The sequence below is a fragment of the Armigeres subalbatus genome, chromosome 3 (assembly GCF_024139115.2).
Source record: "Armigeres subalbatus isolate Guangzhou_Male chromosome 3, GZ_Asu_2, whole genome shotgun sequence".
In the NCBI taxonomy this organism is placed as follows: Eukaryota; Metazoa; Arthropoda; class Insecta; order Diptera; family Culicidae; genus Armigeres; species Armigeres subalbatus.
The window spans coordinates 105,108,889-105,129,808 of NC_085141.1; the positions used below are offsets into that span (position 1 = coordinate 105,108,889).

Sequence of the window (20,920 nt, forward strand, 5' to 3'; positions counted from 1 at the left end):
ATTCGCATTTCATTCGCATCATAATTTTATTTTAGAGAAAAAAAATCTACGACCTTGACTCTAAAAATATTAAACAAAATTACTTTCACCGCGGATTTTTTTTTTATTCGTTTTTTGCATTATTTAAAAACTATTTGATAAAAATTTCGCGGAAAAAAAATTAAATTTCGTTTCGTTCCGTAAATTTTCGAATCAAATGGACCCGGATTTCGTTTCGTTTCGAAGTTCCGGAAGAAAATTTGAATTTCGTTTCGTTTCGTTCCGATCCAACAGTTGCATTTCTAAATTCGTTTCGTTTCGTTTCGTCAGGAAAAATTGTGCTATCGCATACCCTTAGTTGATTCGCCTACTCCACGTACCGTTTTCCATATGTACCCCACAAGAGATGGTTCGCAGTACTTTTCTTTTAAATACTCCATGTGCGCGTTGTTCTACAAACATTGTTACATACACAAGCATTGTACAATGTACGTACATGCATTTAACCTTCCGGGACTCGCATGATCCTGGATCACTCATGCAGTCCCGCCTCTCTTGTGAACGATAAGCGAACTTTTTTCGAAGGTGTTGTACTTTTTACAACGGTGCGAGTCCCGGAAGGTTAATACATGATGCATACCGCCGTAATCTGAAAAAGTGACGTGCCAAATTACAACATACTAGTTTTCAGGGTTTTGACTTTTCGTTTCAATGAGACCAAAGCAAGCGTTTTTCGGGGCAATGGAGAATCTTTTTTTGTTGTTTATGTTGAGGATTATCTTGCCTTATAGGGTAAGACGGTATAATATGCCCCCCCTAAGGCAACTCCGTGATAACTTCTTACTTTTCAACGCAATTTATGCAAACTTTGTGCTATTTGCTAGTCCATGAAGTAATATTACAGATAACATGTAATAACTTTTTTAAACACTTTTTTGAAAAATAGTGAAAAAAAGTGATTCCAAAAAGTTCCTGGGCAATATGCCCCACCTTTACTAAAGACGTTTCATAGCCCTTCATTAGTATTTTATCAATCCCATAATAAAAAGGGGGTTACAAATCCTTATGTGCTTGACATTAAAAACCAAGCAAAGTCCATTTAAGCAGGTTTGAAATACATTTCAATAGTTTCCATATAATTTGGAAGCAACTGCTGCAAGCTCGTCGCGCTTGTGTCCAGTTTATTTGTTTATTTATGATGTACATCAACAGATTGTTCGTAATCCTAATGATGATTTAAAACTAGTATGGTCACTACAATAATAACTAATTAACAAAACAGTAAAATCACAACGAAAAATAAAATTGTAATGGGACTTAAATACACTTATCTAGCATATGCGGGTCAGCTACTGCGACGAAAATCATTTACAAAACTCTCAACATTATGCTATTCCGCAATAGCCGATGTTGTAATTTGTTGCAGAATGTCTGGACAATCGATCCTTCCTTGTATAATATCAGCGACGGTCAGTGCTCTGCTTAAGTCCCTACGGATATGCAACGGAAGAAGGTCGATCAGCTAGCAGCGGTCATCGTAACTAGGGAGGCGAAATGGATCTCTCCATGGTAGTTTGCGCAATGCAAAACAAACAAAGCGGCGTTGTATAGATTCGATGTGCTCCGATCCGTTGTTGTAGTAAGGACGCCAGACCGCCGAGCAGTACTCCAATGTCGACCGGACGAGAGAGCAGTAGAGTGCCTTCAAGCAATGTACGTCGCTGAACACAAAGCCAAGCGTTCTGGCCGCTTTATCGACGACAAAGGATATGTGCTGGGTAAATGTAAGTTGCGAATCCAGAAGAACTCCCAAATCTTTCACGCAATGCACTCGATTGATGGTCGCCTCGAGAAGAGAGTAACTAAACCGAATCCGCTCCTTCTTTCGTGAAAAAGTAATTACCGAACATTTCGCCGGATTGACCACAAGTCGGTTCAGAGTACACCAGTTGGCAAACACAGTGATCTGGGATTGGCAATCGGCTATTGAGCAGATACGAAGAATAATCTTCAGATTGTCCGCAAAGGATAGCCGAGGTCCATCGATTACATGGTGAACATCGTTGAAGTACACAGAAAAAAATAATGAAAAATATACAGCGCGTAAAACTTGACATGTGGAAATTTTCGCTATTCTTCGCTGAAATGGTCCTCTTTCTAACAAGATTGCTTAGAACTTGTGTGCAATATTGACGATTCACGTCAAATATTGTATACATTTAGGCTGTATCCCGTGTTTGAAACGCTAATAATGGCGTTCCATTTATGTGCATGATATTTAGCGTAAATTTCAGTGGATTTTTCTATCTGTGTAGAGTAGGATTCAATCATTCGACTGTCACTGAGTGTGCTTACTAGGTGCAGAAAATACATAATTAGCATTGTTTATATTGATGTTTATCGTTGAAAGTGCCTCGCGGATAAAAATCGGATTCAGTTTTATGTGATAAATTACTTTACTCATTTGAAACATGTTCAGATTTCAGATAATTTATCAATTTGTAAAATGTGCATAAATATTCAATAATTCTTCTTCTTCTTATTGGCATAACATCCCCACACTGGAACAGAGCCGCCTCGCAGCTTAGAGTTCATTAAGCACTTCCACAGTTCTTAACTGCGAGGTTTCTAAGCCAGGTTACCATTTTTGCATTCGTATATCATGAGGCTAACACGATGATACTTTTATGCCCAGAGAAGTCGAGACAATTTCCAATCCGAAAATTGCCTAGACCGGCACCGGGGATCGAACCCAGCCACCCTCAGCATGGTCTTGCTTTGTAGCCGCGCGTCTTACCGCACGGCTAAGGAGGGCCCCAAAAAACATTCAATAATATTCAACCGAATATTGACAGTCCAGAGCCAACTATGAATGTGTCTGGAAGTGAGCTGACAAGTAAAGAGAGGTGGACTTCACCAAAAAATTCCGATTATTTTACACTCTATTGATGACAGCCAATCAACCGTGAACAGGATAGTAAGAAGAAAAAGGGACTTGAAGAAATTTAATCAAATTCCAATGAAGGTGTGATTGAAAAACAGCAACATGTTAAGCGCATATTTAGCATATCGCATAACGAAGCACTCCTAGAACCGAGGTCTTGACTGAGGCCTCTAATTAACAACGTCATTTGGACAATGTCTTGATTTGATAATTACTCTGAAATAATGAACGATTTGAATCGGAAACTACTCTAGCAACTCCGTGTAATTTTTCTCCAGGGAAATTCCTAGAGATATTTTGCTTTAAACTTTCTTTTCTTATTTTCATCCAGACTTGCTCCAAAAATTCTCAAGAAATTTGCTCCAGATGTTGCTTATAAACTTTCCTCGGGAATTGCCAAGAAAGTTTCAACATTCTTCCAGGAATTCCATTTGAAATTCCTCCTAATATTCCTACAAAAATTGCTTCTGAAATTCTTCCAAAAGGTCCTCTTGAAATTGATTAAATTTTGGAGAGTTTCCTGGGCGAATTCTTGGAGAAATACTGGAGAAGTTTCTGTGGGAATTGCCGGGGAGAATTTTGGAGGAATTTGTGAAGGGGTTCTTGGAAAATTTATCGGAAGAGTTCTTAAACAAATTACGAAAGAATCAATGTCCAGAAGATTTTATTTGTCAATGACTTTCCGGGAGAATCCTTGGAGAAATTATAGGGTAGGAATTTCTGGGTTAATCGAAAAAAGAATTCCCAGAGGAATGAGCATAAGATTTTCTATATCTAGATTTAGCATATTTAATTTTCATAAGAAGTTCTTCAAGAGTTCCTGGACAATTTTCCCAAAAAATCTTCGTGAGGTGGGTTAAGTGAAATTTCATGCGAAGGAATTTAAAATAAATATCTGAAGAGTTCTCGTGTTAATTTCTGTAGAGTTTGCGAAGGACTTTATTAAGTGCTCTTGGAGAAGTGTTTCGAGTTTTAGAACTCCAGAGAGAAATTCAGGAGAAACTTTCGGAGGAATTCCTGCAGGTACTTCCGGAAGAATTCCTGGATGAACTTCCGGAGGAATCCCTGGTTGAACTCCTGGAGGAATTTCTAGAGGAATTCCTAGAGAAACTACCGGAGAAACTCCTGGTGGAACTTCCAGAGAAATTCCTCGAAGAACTTTCAGAGAAATTGCTGGGCGATATTCGAGAGGAGCTCTTGTAGGAACTTCCGAAGGAATTCCTGGAGGAGCTTTTGGAGGAATTGCTGGAGGTACTTCCAGAGGAATTCCCGGAGGAATTCTTAGAGGATCTTTTGGAAGAATTCCTAGAGGAACTTCCGAAGAAACTCCTGGAGGAAATTCCGGAGAAATTCCTGGAGGAACTACCGCAGAAATTCCTAGAGAGCTTCCTGAGAAATTCTTAAAAGAATTTCAGAAGAAATTTCTGGAGAAACTTCCGGAGATATTTCCGGAGGAATTCCTGGAGCCACTTTCGGAGGAATTCCTGGAGCATTTCCTGCAGCAATTTCCGGAGAAATTCTTGGAGGAACTTTCGGAGCAATTCCTGAAGCAGCTTGTTGATCACTTCTTGGTGGAATTTACGGAGGAATTTGTTGGAGAATTTCTATTGCATGAAATAAGCTCACATCGACCGACGCCGCCGCGCCGCCACCGCCGATTACCAACGGTGTGACGCAGCCACGCCAACACCGCTGGTTAAAAATGATCTATCACGCCGCCGCCGATAAATTTTCAATCGGCGCACAGGTCTAATTTTTTCTCGCTTGCTTTGTTCGTCTTTCATCTAGATTGCTTTGCTCGTCTTTCATATCGATTGTCTATTTGTCTTCTTTGTATTCTTTGTCTTCTTTGTCTTCTTTGTCTTCTTTGTCTTCTTTGTCTTCTTTGTCTTCTTTGTCTTCTTTGTCTTCTTTGTCTTCTTTGTCTTCTTTGTCTTCTTTGTCTTCTTTGTCTTCTTTGTCTTCTTTGTCTTCTTTGTCTTCTTTGTCTTCTTTGTCTTCTTTGTCTTCTTTGTCTTCTTTGTCTTCTTGTCTTCTTTGTCTTCTTTGTCTTCTTTGTCTTCTTTGTCTTCTTTGTCTTCTTTGTCTTCTTTGTCTTCTTTGTATTCTTTGTCTTCTTTGTCTTCTTTGTCTTCTTTGTCTTCTTTGTCTTCTTTGTCTTCTTTGTCTTCTTTGTCTTCTTTGTCTTCTTTGTCTTCTTTGTCTTCTTTGTCTTCTTTGTCTTCTTTGTCTTCTTTGTCTTCTTTGTCTTCTTTGTCTTCTTTGTCTTCTTTGTCTTCTTTGTCTTCTTTGTCTTCAAGGACAAAAGGAAGACAAAGAATACATTGTAGAAACAAAATAGTTCCGCTTCACGGAGCATCTAAATGAAGTGTGGTTCCCCAATGTCAATAGCAGCAGCATTCCGGGCGCCAAGAATCTCATTTCAGATTAATTTGCAAACTCTATTTTGCTGGCTTCAGCGGTAGTCATGAGGTTCAGCCTCCAGCAAAACTTTTCGCGTGCTCTTGTGTGTTAAATTGCAATTTCATCGTTAATGAAGAGAAAACTCGGTTTAAAACGCAAACAGTGGCGTTCGTATCTCGCGTATTCTCCACTGCAAGCGACGTCATTTCAAATGCATAAACTTGAATCTTCCGTACAAGCTTTGCCTCAGTTAGACCAATGTTCCTGCTGCTGGGCCATAGGTGGCACTTTTATCTTTGCCTCTATTCATTCTGATTGGCTGCATTGTGGGGGAAAAAAATGCGCCAATCAGCTCAGAGTGCAATTCAACTGCAACATAATCTCACCTGAGCCAACGAGTAAATACTGTTCTGATGTAGTATTTTCCTGAGCGATTCTGTTTTTTACGCTTCTTCCGGGCAGGAGTTAAGTATGTTTGACATTGTTTGTTGTTTGGATGAGAGACGTGGGAAAAATATAGCTATGTAGGTATGCTGAAAAGATCTTTTCTATGTTCCATGAGCAATCATAGAAGTGAATAAAACAGCAAGCCTTACCGTGATGAAAGCTGCGGATGACGGTCGGTAAATTGAGAAGCTTTATTTAGACTTTGAAATAAACGTATGCAGGGTTAGGGATGGTACTCCCGGCAGGGAACAATTCCCGGCACAGGCTCATAAAACAAAGATAGAAACGTTATTTTGTCAAAATTCCTCCATACTGAAATTAAACTTAAAGATGCAATTACGGCTTTGAAGCGGTGTGCCAAAGTGCAATAGCCAGCCCGCCGACATTGTACTTACCACACTTGCCATCCAAGGTACATATGCAGGCGATTGGCGAGCATATAAAAGCTTTCTATTAATAACTGTGGAAATGCTTATAAAACACTAAGTTAAAAAGCAGGCTAAGTTCAGTTAGAATGTAGTGCATTGAAGAAGATCCTAGCTTCGTTTTTCGGCACATGAAGAAAGATTTGCATTCGCCCCAAATATTTGACAATGATAGTCTGAGTGTCGCCAGACAGCAACATTTGTCATGCTTTATTCAGCCAAAGCACAGCAGAATCTGTGTTTTGGTTTGGTAACTTATACAAGGTAAAATTATGGGCTGTTATAAACTATTTCAACTTAAATGCTTAGAGTCAAATGGTAGAAATGAAAGTAATCAGAATCGTAGTATTAAAATTGATCATTCATCTCAATGATCACAATGCTAATTCTTACCTGTTATATTGAACTCGTCATGCATGAACCGACTGATGAGCTGGAAAAAAAGAAACAATAGATGTATTAGATAAGTTTACTTGTTGTACAAATTGAAGATAATCAAAATGGAAGATGTACTCTATATTATTATTATCGCTACTATAACCTATCCACAATTAAATTAAATAATTGGAATCTTTCATATGTCAAACACGTGTTTTAGATTGACACTATGCTGAACAAGTTTGTAATGTTCAAAAGCAATTTAATAGAAGATGAATCGGGATTAGGTGCTACCAATATTATTTTGGAATACTGCATGCAAAACAAGATTATTTCACTCGCATACATTATCTCGCTACACATTAACTCCCCCCTTGAAAGACTACACGCAAACTTTCATTTACTCGCCGACTAGCCGAATAGCATTGTACTGCCTCTCTTTTTCTCAAGGAAGTTCCACTCAATTTTTGTTAAAAATAAAGAGATGTTAATCATATTTACTCAGTTGCTGAGTAGATGTAAATTCGAATGTGAGTCGTTTTCTGTTTCAAATATTTGCAAACATTTGAAAATCCGAGTTGGGTTTCATCAGACGACCGATCTTAAGTGGCAACATCACATCAATCGCTTCAACCCTGGTATTATTCCACGTTCACGGGCACCGGAATATTTTACACCCCATTGCACACGACCAAGCGTCCGCTCTAATAATAGAGGAGGGCGACAGCACAGGACTCGGCCGAAGGCGATGATGATGCAGCGGCAAAAAGGACATCTTCCACGTTGCCACCGGAACGCTTGCACCATCGTGGAACGATGCAGCGCTTCTATATCTACGTTGTATGTTAAGGTGCTAATAAGTTAGAATAATCAACAAAGAAGTAGTCACCACCATGGGCAGGGGTGTTCAAGTCATGGAACAGCTGCCAGGACGATAGGATTTAAATATTTTGTCTAAGACTGCTAAGAGGCTGTCCGTCCATATGCCACGTGGACTTGTTTTGATTAGTTTCGATACCCCACATAGCTGTTTCGGGTTGATTTTGTTTTCAAGTCAATCTTTCAAAAATAATTTCCTGGCTACTTCCCTTCAAATGAAGAAAAGAAAAGTAGCTCTGAATATACTGCGTCAGTCTCATGGACTCAGGCGAGTGCTCAATCCATTTCAAAAACCTTAACACAGAGACTGTGAAGGTATCGAAGATTCTATTTCTCAGAATTCTTCATAACCCAAAAACCCAGTAGCTGCGATACGTGACCCTCCTCAGATGTTATTCATCTACAGATACGAACAACGGCAACCAAAACATGGCTTTCACAATGGCGCAGCGTAAGCAATATGTTTACTTCTACGATGTCGATAAAGTAGATGTGAATCATTCAGCATCAATGTATCAGAGGTATCAATAGAAATAATACAATACGCTGTTCTAATTGAATTGGAATAGTAATGTAAAGATGTCAGCTCAGTGATGCCTAACGAGCAAAACAGCTTGAAAAAAAAATAATAATAATCCTCCCGCAGCTCCAACATGAATATCCCAGAAAATTTCTCCGGTAATTCCTCGCAAAACTCCACCAGGAAATCCGTTGGAAATTCCTCCAGAAATTCCGCCCGATGTTCTCCAAGAATTCCACCAGAAATCCTTCAGGAATTCGGCCAAACTTTCCCCAAAGAATTCCTCCGGAAGCTCCTCCCGAAATTCCTCTTGGAAGTACACCCAGAAGAAAGTCCTCCAGGAATTCCTTCGGAAATTCCTCCAAAAGTTTGTACAGAAGTACTTCCAGGTATTCCACTGGAAGTTTCTCTGAGAATTCCTCAGATAGTTCCTCTAAAAAATCTTCCAAAAGCTGCAGGATTTTCTCGAAAGGTTTTTCCAGGAATTTCACCGCAAGTTCCTCCGAGTGTTTTCGGCCATAAGCTCCTCCAGGAATTCGTCAGGAGGTTATTCCAGAGTATCCTCTGGACTTCATTCCATGCAATCCTCCGTATATTGCTTCAGGAATTTCTCCGAAACTCCCACCAGGAAATCCTCCACAAGTGCCTCCAGGAATTCCTCCGAGAATTCCTTTGGAAGATCCTCTGGAACTTCCTCCGAAAAATGCTCCGCAAGTTCCTCCAGGTATTCCCTCGGAAGATCTTTTAGAGATTCCTCCACATGTTTATTGATTTATTTACTTGGCTTCAAACAAATTGTACAGACAAATACTACAATTTTTAAACATACACTTGGCCATATGTATAATAGTGAAAATAAACAAACATTTTATTAAAACGCTGACAACAAACATTAGATTAGTTTGTCCAAACCGGTGCGGTGTACGTAGACGTAGGACGTACGTAGACAGACGTAAGAAATCTGTGCAACAGGTTGATCTCGCAGAAACGTTGATATTGGCATTACTCAGCAGCATTGGACAGAATGAATTCCTACGGAAGTTGCTCCAGGAGTTTCTCCGCAATTTCCTCCAGGAATTCCTCTAGAAGCTCCTCCACGAATTCCTTCGAGCGTTCCTACAAGAGTTTTTTCGGAAGTTCCTCCAGGAATTCCTTCCAAAGTTCCTCCAGGGGTTCCTCCGAAAGTTTCTCCAGGAATTCCTCCGGAAGTTCCTCCAGAAATTCTTCAGGGAGTTCCTCCAGGAATTCCTACGGAAGATCATCAAAGAGTTCCTCAGGAAGTTTTTCCAGGAAGTTTCTTCAGGGCTTCCTCCAGGAAGTTTCTCCAGGAAGTTTCTCCAGGACTTCCTCCCGGAATTCCTCCGGAAGTTTCTCCAGGAATTCCTACGGGAGTTCCTCCAAAAATTCCTCCAAGAGAGAGTTTCTTCAGGAATTCCTCCAAAAGTTCATCCTGAAATTCCCCCAGGAATTTCTCGTGGAGTTACTCCAGGAATACCTCCTGGAGTTTTTCCAGAAATTCCTCCTGAAGCTCTTCCAGGAATTCCTCCGGGTGTTTCTCCAGTTATTTCTCCGGGGGTTCTTCCAGGAATTCCTCGAAGAGTTCATCCCGAAATTCCTCCGGAAGTTCGTCCCGGAATTCCTTCCAAGGTTCCTACAGGAGTTCCTCCGGGAGTTCAGCTAGGAATACCTTCTGGAGTTCTTCCAGGAATTCCTCCGGGAAATCCTCCAGAAATACCTCCTGGAACTCTTCCAGGAATACCTCCTGGAACTCTTCCAGGAATTCCTCCGGGAGTTCCTCCAGGAATTCCTCCGGGAGTTCCTCCAGAAGTTTCTCCAGGAATTTATCCAGGAATTCCTCCGGGCGTTCCTACAGAAATTCCTCCGGGAGTTCCTCCAGGAATTCCTCCAAAAGTTCATCCTGGAATTCCTCCGGAAGTTCGTCCTGGAAGTTCCTCCAGGAAGTTCCTCCGGAAGTTCCTCCAGGAAGTTCCTCCGGAAGTTCCTCCAGGAAGTTCCTCCGGAAGTTCCTCCGGAAGTTCCTCCAGGAAGTTCCTCCGGAAGTTCCTCCAGGAAGTTCCTCCGGAAATTCCTCCAGGAAGTTCCTCCGGAAGTTCCTCCAGGAAGTTCCTCCGGAAGTTCCTCCAGGAAGTTCCTCCGGAAGTTCCTCCAGGAAGTTCCTCCGGAAGTTCCTCCAGGAAGTTCCTCCGGAAGTTCCTCCAGGAAGTTCCTCCGGAAGTTCCTCCTGGAAGTTCCTCCGGAAGTTCCTGCAGGAAGTTAATCCGGAAGTTCCTGCAGGAAGTTCATCCGGAAGTACCTCCACGAAGTTCTTCCGGAAGTTCCTCCAGCATGTTCCTCCGGAAGTTCCTCCAGGAAGTTCCTCCAGGAATTCCTCCAGGAATTCCTCCGGGAAGTTCCTCCGGAAGTTCCTTCAGGAAGGAGGTTCCTCCAGGAAGTTCCTCCGGAAGTTCATCCAGGAAGTTCCTCCGGAAGTTCCTCCTGAAAGTTTCTTCGGAAGTTCCTCCAGGAAGTTCCTCCGAAAGTTCCTCCAGGAAGTTCCTCCGGAAGTTCCTCCAGGAAGTTCCTCCGGAAGTTCCTCCAGGAAGTTCCTCCGGAAGTTCCTCCAGGAAGTTCCTCCGGAAGTTCCTCCAGGAAGTTTCTCCAGGAAGTTCCTCCGGAAGTTCCTCCAGGAAGTTCCTCCGGAAGTTCCTCCAGGAAGTTCCTCCAGGAAGTTCCTCCGGAAGTTCCTCCAGGAAGTTCCTCCGAAAGTTCCTCCAGGAAGTTCCTCCGGAAGTTCCTCCAGGTATTCCCCGGAAATTCCTCCAGGAATTCCCCGGAAGTTCCTCCAGTAATCTCCTCCGGAAGTTCCGCCAGGAAGTTCCTCCGGAAGTTCCTCCAGGAAGTTCCTCCGGAAGTTCCTCCAGGAAGTTCCTCCGGAAGTTCCTCCAGGAAGTTCCTCCGGAAGTTCCTCCAGGAAGTTCCTCGGGAAGTTCCTCCAGGAAGTTCCTCCGGAAGTTCCTCCAGGAAGTTCCTCCGGAAGTTCCTCCAGGAAGTTCCTCCGGAAGTTCCTCCAGGAAGTTCCTCCGGAAGTTCCTCCAGGAAGTTCCTCCGGAAGTTCCTCCAGGAAGTTCCTCCAGGAAGTTCCTCCAGGAAGTTCCTCCGGAAGTTCCTCCAGGAAGTTCCTCCGGAAGTTCCTCCAGGAAGTTCCTCCGGAAGTTCCTCCAGGAAGTTCCTCCGGAAGTTCCTCCAGGAAGTTCCTCCGGAAGTTCCTCCAGGAAGTTCCTCCGGAAGTTCCTCCAGGAAGTTCCTCCGGAAGTTCCTCCAGGAAGTTCCTCCGGAAGTTCCTCCAGGAAGTTCCTCCGGAAGTTCCTCCAGGAAGTTCCTCCGGAAGTTCCTCCAGGAAGTTCCTCCGGAAGTTCCTCCAGGAAGTTCCTCCGGGAGTTCCTCCAGGAAGTTCCTCCGGAAGTTCCTCCAGGAAGTTCCTCCGGAAGTTCCTCCAGGAAGTTCCTCCGGAAGTTCCTCCAGGAAGTTCCTCCGGAAGTTCCTCCAGGAAGTTCCTCCGGAAGTTCCTCCAGGAAATTCCTCCGGAAGTTCCTCCAGGAAATTCCTCCGGAAGTTCCTCCAGGAAGTTCCTCCGGAAGTTCCTCCAGGAAGTTCCTCCGGAAGTTCCTCCAGGAAGTTCCTCCGGAAGTTCCTCCAGGAAGTTCCTCCGGAAGTTCCTCCAGGAAGTTCCTCCGGAAGTTCCTCCAGGAAGTTCCTCCAGGAAGCTCCTACGGAAGTTCCTCTAGGAAGTTCCTCCAGAAAGTTCTTCTGGAAGTTCCTCCTGGAAGCTCCTTCAGGAATTCTTCCGGAAGTTCTTCTAGGAATTTCTTCGGAAATTTCTACAGGAATTCCTCCGGAAGTCCTTCAGGAATTCCTCTGGAAATACCTCCAGGAATTCCTTCAGAAGAACCTCCAGGAATTACACCAAAAGTTCCTCCACAAATTCCTCCGAAAGTTGTTCAAAGAATTTTCCCGGAAACTGCTCAATTGATTCTTCCGGAAGTTCCTCCAAGAATACCAAAGGCATTTGCTCTAGGAAAATCTCTCAAAGTTGCGACTAGGGTTCCTCCCAGAGTTGCTTTGATTTTCCGTAGAACTTGCATCAAGGATTCCCCTGGAAGTTGCTCCAGAATTTTTCCAGAAGTTCTGCAAAAAACCTTCTAAAACTTCCTTCACGAGTTGCACTAAAAGTACCTATTAGAGTTACTCTAGAATACTTTATCAATTCCTATAGGAAATCCTAAAGGATTTCCTCGCGGAATACCTTTGGTAATTACTCCGAAAATACTTCGGCAACCACACCAATAATATTCCGGCAATTGTTGAATCTGTTCTAGCGTTGGCCGAATCTTCCGATTCGCGAGGCGTCGAAGAAATTTACTATTTTATTTTTTTGTTAACAATATCCAGTTTATAGTTCAGCAACTGGCAACAGCTGGTCATGGTAGAAGTGTATCGTAGTGACTTACTGTGTAGTGCCCATCCTGTTCTTCACCACCCACCCATCTTGTTTATGGTGCTGGGACAAATGAACCTAGTGCAGTTTACCCCAACCCACCTGACAGTCCATCGTGTGACCCACACTTCAATAGACAGGTTGATTAATCTCGAACCCTGATGAAGATCCAAACCCCCGGATCGAAACGTTGGCAATGATTTGAAATTATCAACATTTCCATGTGACTGAAAGCCGAAAATCCTGAAAATTAATATCCAGGTATATATCCAGTATGTAGTGCCAGAAATGAGTTTTTTAGAAAATTCAAGTAAAATAATGAAGGATTCAGTTGAGCCAGTTTAATGTTTTAACCTGGACGGTTAGTTTCTCTTGGTACTGAACTATCAGTTAATTGAAGCCTCTGACTTCGTGCGTGTCGGCCTCACAACTGGATCTCAAACACCGAGCTCCATCATCGTTTTAGCCAGAGGCTAAAATTCAACAATGGCAGTTGGACTGGATCGGCACCTTGGTAGGTTTGGAAACGAAATGGGTAAACAAGCATTAGACTGGAATCCATATGGACATCGCAGCAGAAGTAGGCTAATGACGACACAGCTTCCATAAAGCAATAAAAGAAGTCGACCGAAGTCTAATTTGACAACAGGTTAAGACGGTATCTGGCCATTTCTCAGGATCAAGTCGGCTTTCAAGATCCTTCAAATCGACCCCTTCCACCATTTAAGACCCATAAGTAAGTAGGCAAGTCTGACTTCTGACTTTCACATCCTGATAATTTGGTGTGTCTTGAACATTCGTCGTACATTTTGGAGGGCGTCACAATAAATTTAATAGCAGTAATATGTCGCGGATCCCTACCATCACGAATAACATTAAATGGCTAGGAATCGTGCTCTTCGTAGTTTTGGTCGCCGACGCACGTGACGCGACCATTAGATTCGGAAACGCTGTCTCTAGTCCGGCATGGATACAAGAGATGATGGCATGGATTTGGATTTTTTTCGCCATCCGTCTCGACTGCACAGAGAATATAAATGGAAATCCGAGAATGGATAAATTATCACTCCCTATGCATTGAAAAAAACTAAGAATTTTTCGCTTCATTGTCTCCCCTGTATTCTTTTCGATTTGATGAAGAGCTTTCGAGCTGGAATTACTCAATATGACACTGCTAATACTATAGTCTGCTGCACAAATTGAAGCGTGAAGTGTCCCTTTTTCCCAGACGCGACGCGATCTGTGCGGATTTTTTTCATTGTCTCCTAACTAGCGTAGGGATAAACTGTGAAGAAAGGAAAAATAAATGTACTTCAGCCTTACAGTATTTAACCATCATCGGCACGTTCCTACATCATGGAGTCATATGTGTGATATTAGGACGGCAGAACCAATGTATATTAGTTCCAATTTCGGAGGAATGCTCCACCAAAATAGGAGGCTGCGGGGTCTAGTGGAGGATGTGGTGAAAGTAGTAATCGTTACATGAACGTGATCCGATAACAATCTGACACGCGTGACTAGAATTGACCAGTTTTAACGCTGTTTATACGAAGCTAATGCGTATTCGATTGGGGCAGATTGGAGCTTTGACAGTCGAGAAGGCAAACCGAGTAATCCGATTGAAGTGGGTAATCGACAGGTATTTCTGGCAGACTATTGACCTTTGGAACAACACTTTCAATTGGCATTTTAACAATTATTTTCAGTTTCAACTTACTGCTCGTTAATTCTCGAAAGAGCAAAAAATATTACAGTGAAGTTTTAGTTCCAAAATAATATTATTTACTATCATAAGTTTTTGTACCCATACAGAAAAAAGATACAAAACAAGACGCTACTTTAATCCTGAACAACGTTTTACTCTAATTAGTGAGACTAATTCACGAAATCAGTCAAATCTAAAATATAGACCCTGAGAAAATATAACCTTGTGAATTAAACATCCCATATTCATGGCGAACACTCTTTCTAACAAAATCGCATTGCAAACTCCTAGGATATGAGAATAGTAAAAATAAACGTTATCATATCACTAACGAACATACAAATCCAATGCAATCCTGCTAGGGTAAAACAGCATTTTCCGAAATATAAGTCACGGTGCGGCATCCGACAATTTTCCATTTCCCATTTTCGCGCGACAACGACGACAATTCCCTACTCGCAAGACGGTTGCTGCATATAAAGTAAGCAAAAGCTGTTATTCACCTCTTTGTTGGCTTTCGAGAGTGCTTTGGCGAAATGCCTATTTTTTGTTCGAAACGGAAAAGCGGAAATACGAAAAACCGGTAATCTTAAAGTTATTGCTAAGGTGACAGGAGTACCTATTCGGTTCCTTCCATGAGTATGGGTGTGTTTGTGTGCTTAATGTAGCAATAAATTATGTCTATTTTGTGGTGTAGTCTTTCTCCGAATCCTACACCACGCGCTGTTCATTTTCGAGCTTGCTTCCGCTTCAGAAGCTTCACTGCTAGCGAGCGAACGATGCAATGGAATCCTAGTAGTAGCAGTCACAGGGGAACGTGTAATACAATGCATTCGTTAATTTTTTCTCATCAGTTAATTGCCTCGAAAGTCGAAACATTTTTTTCACGATTTTATATCTTAGGCCTTAAGCCAACAATTCGTAATTTCAAAAATCTAGGTTTTATTCGCGCATAGTTGTGGTTTGAGAACCTTTCGAAACATTTTAGAAAACTGCAAGGGAAAATCTGCTTAAGCAGCACATCAGTCTTAAAGACTCTATCACTAGAATTAAAACCAGAAAGCGACGGTCGTTGGCGTTCCACTAGATTTTTTTTTTTACAACATTATGTCCTTTCCTTCCCAATTTACTTTTTGGTTACCACTGAAAAAACCAGTCGACAGTCGCATATATATAAGTAGGTGGCATAATGAGGTTCAATATTTTAGAATTACGTTCCTGTACAATGAAAAGAAAGGAGGAGTAAAATGCACGAACTTGCAGCACGATTGTGCAAGTTCCACAACAGTCAGTAGGCCATTGGGTACTACTAACAATAGTTTTGTATCTCATTCAGAAATATGCAGCCATCGACCCCTACATTCACACATCACTTGAAATAAGCTCATAATGAGACCATCATATCGTATCATATTAGCGACACAATACAATCAGATGCTTGTCGACATCGTATAAGCTCTTTTTTCCTTAGGTTCAACGAACCCTTGCCCAATGTTCACTACCTGGGCAGCACGCTATTATTCCGCAGAAGAAAGCAAAACACCAAGCCATCAACGTTCCGGCATCAAAGCTATTTCTGGTGTTTTAACAACCGGAACTTGTGCCAGTCCCAGTGGCAATATTGCTGATTCGGAAGATCCAAATTAAATTTTCTTTCATCCGATTCAGTAAGTTTGGGATTTCAAAACCTTTTACGTTCTCCACAGACTGCTCGTTACTTGTGAGAATTGGTTGAACTCACTCTGCAGTCCCCGGAAGCTTTATTTCTGCGCGGATTTGAAACAGCGTTCTTTTCCGGGTCATCGCGTTTCTACCAATTTTACGCTTATCATTGCCTGAAGTAAAAAATCTGCTTTGTTCTCACTATTCTGACCGTCTTTTCAGGTATTTTCAGTAACGGTACGTATTACGTCTGATTCCACTTTTCGAAGGAACATCATAGCATTGGTTCGATTTGAGTGTTTTTTATGAACATTAAATTCTTTCATCCCGAGAGTTGCAATAAAAATCGACCTTTGATTTCCAGGAAAACGTGAGCCTTTGTATAGGAGGTATTATGCATTTCTAGTCCCTGAAATTTTAGGATTTTTATGTTGTGTTCGATGAAATATTGAATCCTTTTATTTTTGCAAAGGAGGAAGGGTAGTTCGGCCGGAAGTCATTTCGGTTGAAAGACATCTGACCAAGTGCCACTCGGCCGAATAACACGTTAGACCGAAAGACATCTAACCGAATTCCATTTGGTCAAATTAAACGTTTGTACGTAACCGTTATTAGACCGAAAAAATCGTCAGACCGAAGGTTCACGAGACGTACCTTCTCACTCTAGCTGATGTCAGAAGGACAACAGTCTGCACTAGAGACCAGAGCTGTATTGGACGCTTATTTCTTGATGTCAACCCACCGTTTTGCAGCCCTTGATCGAACAATAGTGAATGTGAAAAACGAGAACTGGAGGTATGAGGTATGAAAGTGAGAAGTAAGATATTTTATTGAGTAAGTGGAGAGTATGAGGCAATAAATGAGTAATAAGAAGTGAGAAGTGTTATGTACCACATCTCACTTTTTGCTTCTCACTACTTACTCTATATTTCTTATTTCTCGCTTTTCACTAAACACACTTTTCACAGTGAGAAATGAGAAACAAGGAGTGAAAAGAGACGTCTCACTTTTCACGCCTCACAACTCTTTTCTCACTTCTCATTTCTTATTTCTCCCTTATTACAGTAAGAAAGAAAGATCTAGTAATGAGGACTTTGGACTAATGGTTTGTTCGGTCAAATGACTTATTCAGGCCCAACAACTTTCGGCCTAGTGACCTTCGACAAAATGGCCCTTCCCCGTACATGGTTTTCTTACTTATCTAGCTCCTGTTGGAAATACATATTTTCAGCCAAGTCCATATGATAATTATCTTCTTCACAATTATGAAGCATTTATCATTATTTCCGATAAAGCCTAGATAGACCGACGGTCATACGGACAAAAACATTCTTCATGCCTGCCGTATCCTAACGGAATTATCAAATCTATACTTTCACCTCTAATTGTATTATGAACTTTTACGTCTAAAACCCTCTGTACACCTCCCGTGAACATGAACATGAACAAGAGGTGAGAAAGAGCGATAATTTCACAGTGAACATCGTCGTGGACAATCGAGTCTAGTTGGAAGTGTTGAATTATTGCCCACGAATGCAGGCAGCAAGTAAGTGTGCAGTAGTAAACGAAGAAAATAAAAATGAAACATATATGTATAAGAATTATTTGAGTGGGTAATCTATGGAACGATATTGATCAAGTTGATTAATTTTAATCATCTTTTCGTTTAAATGTTCGGGAATTTTGTTATGAAAAGCCAGTAGGTACATATACTTAATGATTTCTGAATGGCAAATTTTCAACTGTGCTACCAAATGTATACATTTTGCACCGTTCAAAGCTGAATTAACAAGTTCCGGTGATCAATTGACCTGAATCCAAATATTATCTTTCGATTGGTTCGCATCAAAGGAGTTCTGGCAAAACTACCCACGAAGCATGTAATTCACATGATTCATTCTGTTCCATACATTAATACAATAATGTTCAAATATGCAATTATAGTTAAGAAAATACGAATTTACGAAAAGAGAAGTAATTTCTTCTAATTTTCTATCTAGTGACTTCTATCCCATTTGAACGATTGATTTTGACATGTAGTAACAAGTTTAATTTGATGAGGAGTTTTTATTTTTTTTTTTACTTTGGCAAGATATCATTTTTGACTTTATATTTTGGCTTACATTTGTTTAATACTTTTCTTCATCTCATTTTTTTTTAATTTATTATTCATTTGTTCGAATAGTGTTAATTAATGTTTGAATATTTGACCAGTTCGCCAATAAAAAATTCCAATTTTTGCTCAAGTTTTCGTGTATAAAATTCAATTGATCACGTATCGTATATCCGTACCGTATTTAATTGTTGTGTTTACTTTTGAAAGTCTTAATATGTATTCAATATTTTTTGCTGTGCTAAGATTTTGTTGATAGTCATTATCCAAATTATGTAAATTACTCACATAAACTGTTTCAAATACTACAATCTACACATCTTGTTAGATTCTTCATTCTCCCTGTATTGCTGTGGTGGATATATGGCGTATATGGTGTATATATCAGAGAGGAGAGAAGCTTTCTCTGGTAAATCAGGTAAAAAAATTCCACGGAGCTCGTTCACGTTCGAATGGCGCATTCTGAAAATCTGTTCACCGTGAACGACAGAGACGATGCACAAGCATATCGGAAGCATATCAAATGATTCAGTAGTAGCAAAGCAGAAAAAGTATGCCAAGCATTTATAACTAATATAGCTAAGACTTTGAATAAACAAAAGAATTAATAAATAAATAAATGACTTCAAATTAATGGGTTGATAAATTAAAAAATGAACAATCGATTAAATTACAAAATTATTGATTTGAAAAACTAATAAATGGATAATTTTTTAGATTAATAAGTTCAGAAATGAATGAAAAAAAATATAATAAAATAATCAAAAATAAAATAGTAAAATAATAAAAAATATTTCATAATAAGTTTATAAAGGTATGTTAATAAATTATTAAATTACCAAATTGATAAATAAACAATTTTATAAATTTATAAATCAATGAAATAATAAATTAATAAATTGATGAATAAAAAAAAAGATAAATTAATCAATTAATAATTAATAAATAACTAAACTGCCGCTGCAAGCATAACTGTCCAATATTTACTTGATTTGCTATCTATATGGAATAGTTTTGCTTTTATGAACAGTAAATTAATAAATTAAAGAGAAATTAATGAACTAATAAATCAAAAATCTAATATATCAACAACAAAAAATAATAAATCAATAAATTAATTTTGAAACCTAGTAAATCAGTGACTCAATAAATAAGGAAATGAACAAATTATAATTAATGAACAATAATGATGGTGTTGTAAAAAATACACAAAAAATGATATTTTTTCCTTCATTGCACATTAGGTAATCCGCTTTCAAAACAGGAAAATATAATAACTTTCTTCACGGACAACTTACAGAAGAGATTAAGGGCTTATTCAAAAGGAATTTTCCAAAAATTTAAGAATCAAGGACGTGGAACACTTCTATATGTAGTTATGAGGTTCGTTTTGCCCCAATGTCCCATACATCACGAGTTTACATATTTTTTTGTCATTTTATCTTTAGGACATTGCTCTAAAATTGTGTTTATCTCTTCACTGTGGATCGACAGAAGGGCACTACATATATTTTGCTGGAAAAAGTTGAAAATTTCAGGGATTTTGGTGTTTAATAAGCGTCAAAATGCATTTTATTTGAATTTTCCGGCCGCGTCAATTTGAAATCATCGCAAAGCAAATTGTCGCCAGCAAACATGGCCATAAGATCTGTCAGATCAACTACGAACAAAATTGTTTGATTTCAATAATCAGATTATTTCCAGAAGTTGAGTACTTTTTTTTTGCATTTTTTAATGATTTGTCTTTGCATTAACACAGATTTAAATTAAAGATATTGGCGATGATTTTAAAGGTGCATAAAAAGTGATCGACGCAATTTGTTACCAGCGAAACTGAAAATACTATTAATTTAAATGATATTTTCCAATGATATAATGAAAATAACAAATAATCATATATTTTATTGAATGTATTGAATTATAGGGGACTTTGGGGTCATACAAGTCTAAAAGCTCATTAAATATATTTTTTTTTACAAAATAGGATAACTTTTTTCACGGACGACAGAGGAGAATGAGAGCTTATTCAAAAGAAAATTTTCAAAGAAATTCAGTGAGTGATTTTTATAGACGCGGGATACTACTGTATGTAGTTATTGAGCTCGTTTTACTCCAATGTCCCATAAATCAATTTTTTTCATATTTTTCGTCCTTTTATCTTTAAAATATTGTACTAAAATTGTGTTTTCCTCTTCATTGTGGATCCTCAAAAAGCACTATACATATTTTGTTGGCAAAAGTTGAAAATTAAAGTGTTTTTGGGGTAAAATAATCATCAAAGCGCATTTTTGTGAATTTATTTTTAATATAAAATAAGCCCTCGAATCAATTTTTTCAATGCAAAACGAGTATTTGTTATTTTCATAGAATAATTGACAAATTATCATTAAATTAATATTACTCCATTAACTCACAATTATTGAGCTATATAATTGCATAGAGGAATTTGGGCGAAAAGGCATGAGAAAAGAATATTTCCATTCTCATCCTATCTATTGTCACATCGACTCTCAAATAATATGATAACTTTTGTCTAGTTGTGCGATCGGATATGGTTTGGAAATGCTCGGCATCGGCTCTATCAAGAAGTATTTAAAAATCGTATTTTATCCAATAAATCACAAAACAAAACATTTGCGAAATGATTTACTTCATTAGTTATTGTTTCACAAACATTTATCAATGTCTGTACAACATTTTTGGACAATAATATCAACAATTATCTGTAAATATTATTTATTTTTACAGAATACATGAAAAATTCACATAAAATGCACTTTGATGCCTATTTGACCCCTAAATCCCTTAAATTTCTAACTATTACCATATTTAGTGCACCTCTATGGATCCACAGTGAAGAGATGAACACAATTTTAGAGAAATTTCCTAAAGATAAAATATAGAAAAAATATGAAAACTCGTTGGAATTTGTGTTGGGAATCCTACGCCTTTGCTCGCAAGGCTAAC

At 39.4% G+C, this 20,920-nt stretch overlaps 1 protein-coding gene across 8 annotated transcripts in view; it reads right to left on the minus strand.

The window, feature by feature from the left end:
- The window catches only part of LOC134226589 (adenylyl cyclase 78C), a 366,691-nt gene that overhangs the window by 198,872 nt on the left and 146,899 nt on the right, over window positions 1-20,920 (minus strand). For all 8 annotated transcript variants that reach the window (XR_009983514.1, XM_062707455.1, XM_062707450.1 and 5 more), the window contains one exon: window positions 6,592-6,631. The gene's annotated coding sequence lies outside the window, so the exon portion shown is untranslated. The remainder of the gene's footprint in view (window positions 1-6,591; window positions 6,632-20,920) is intronic.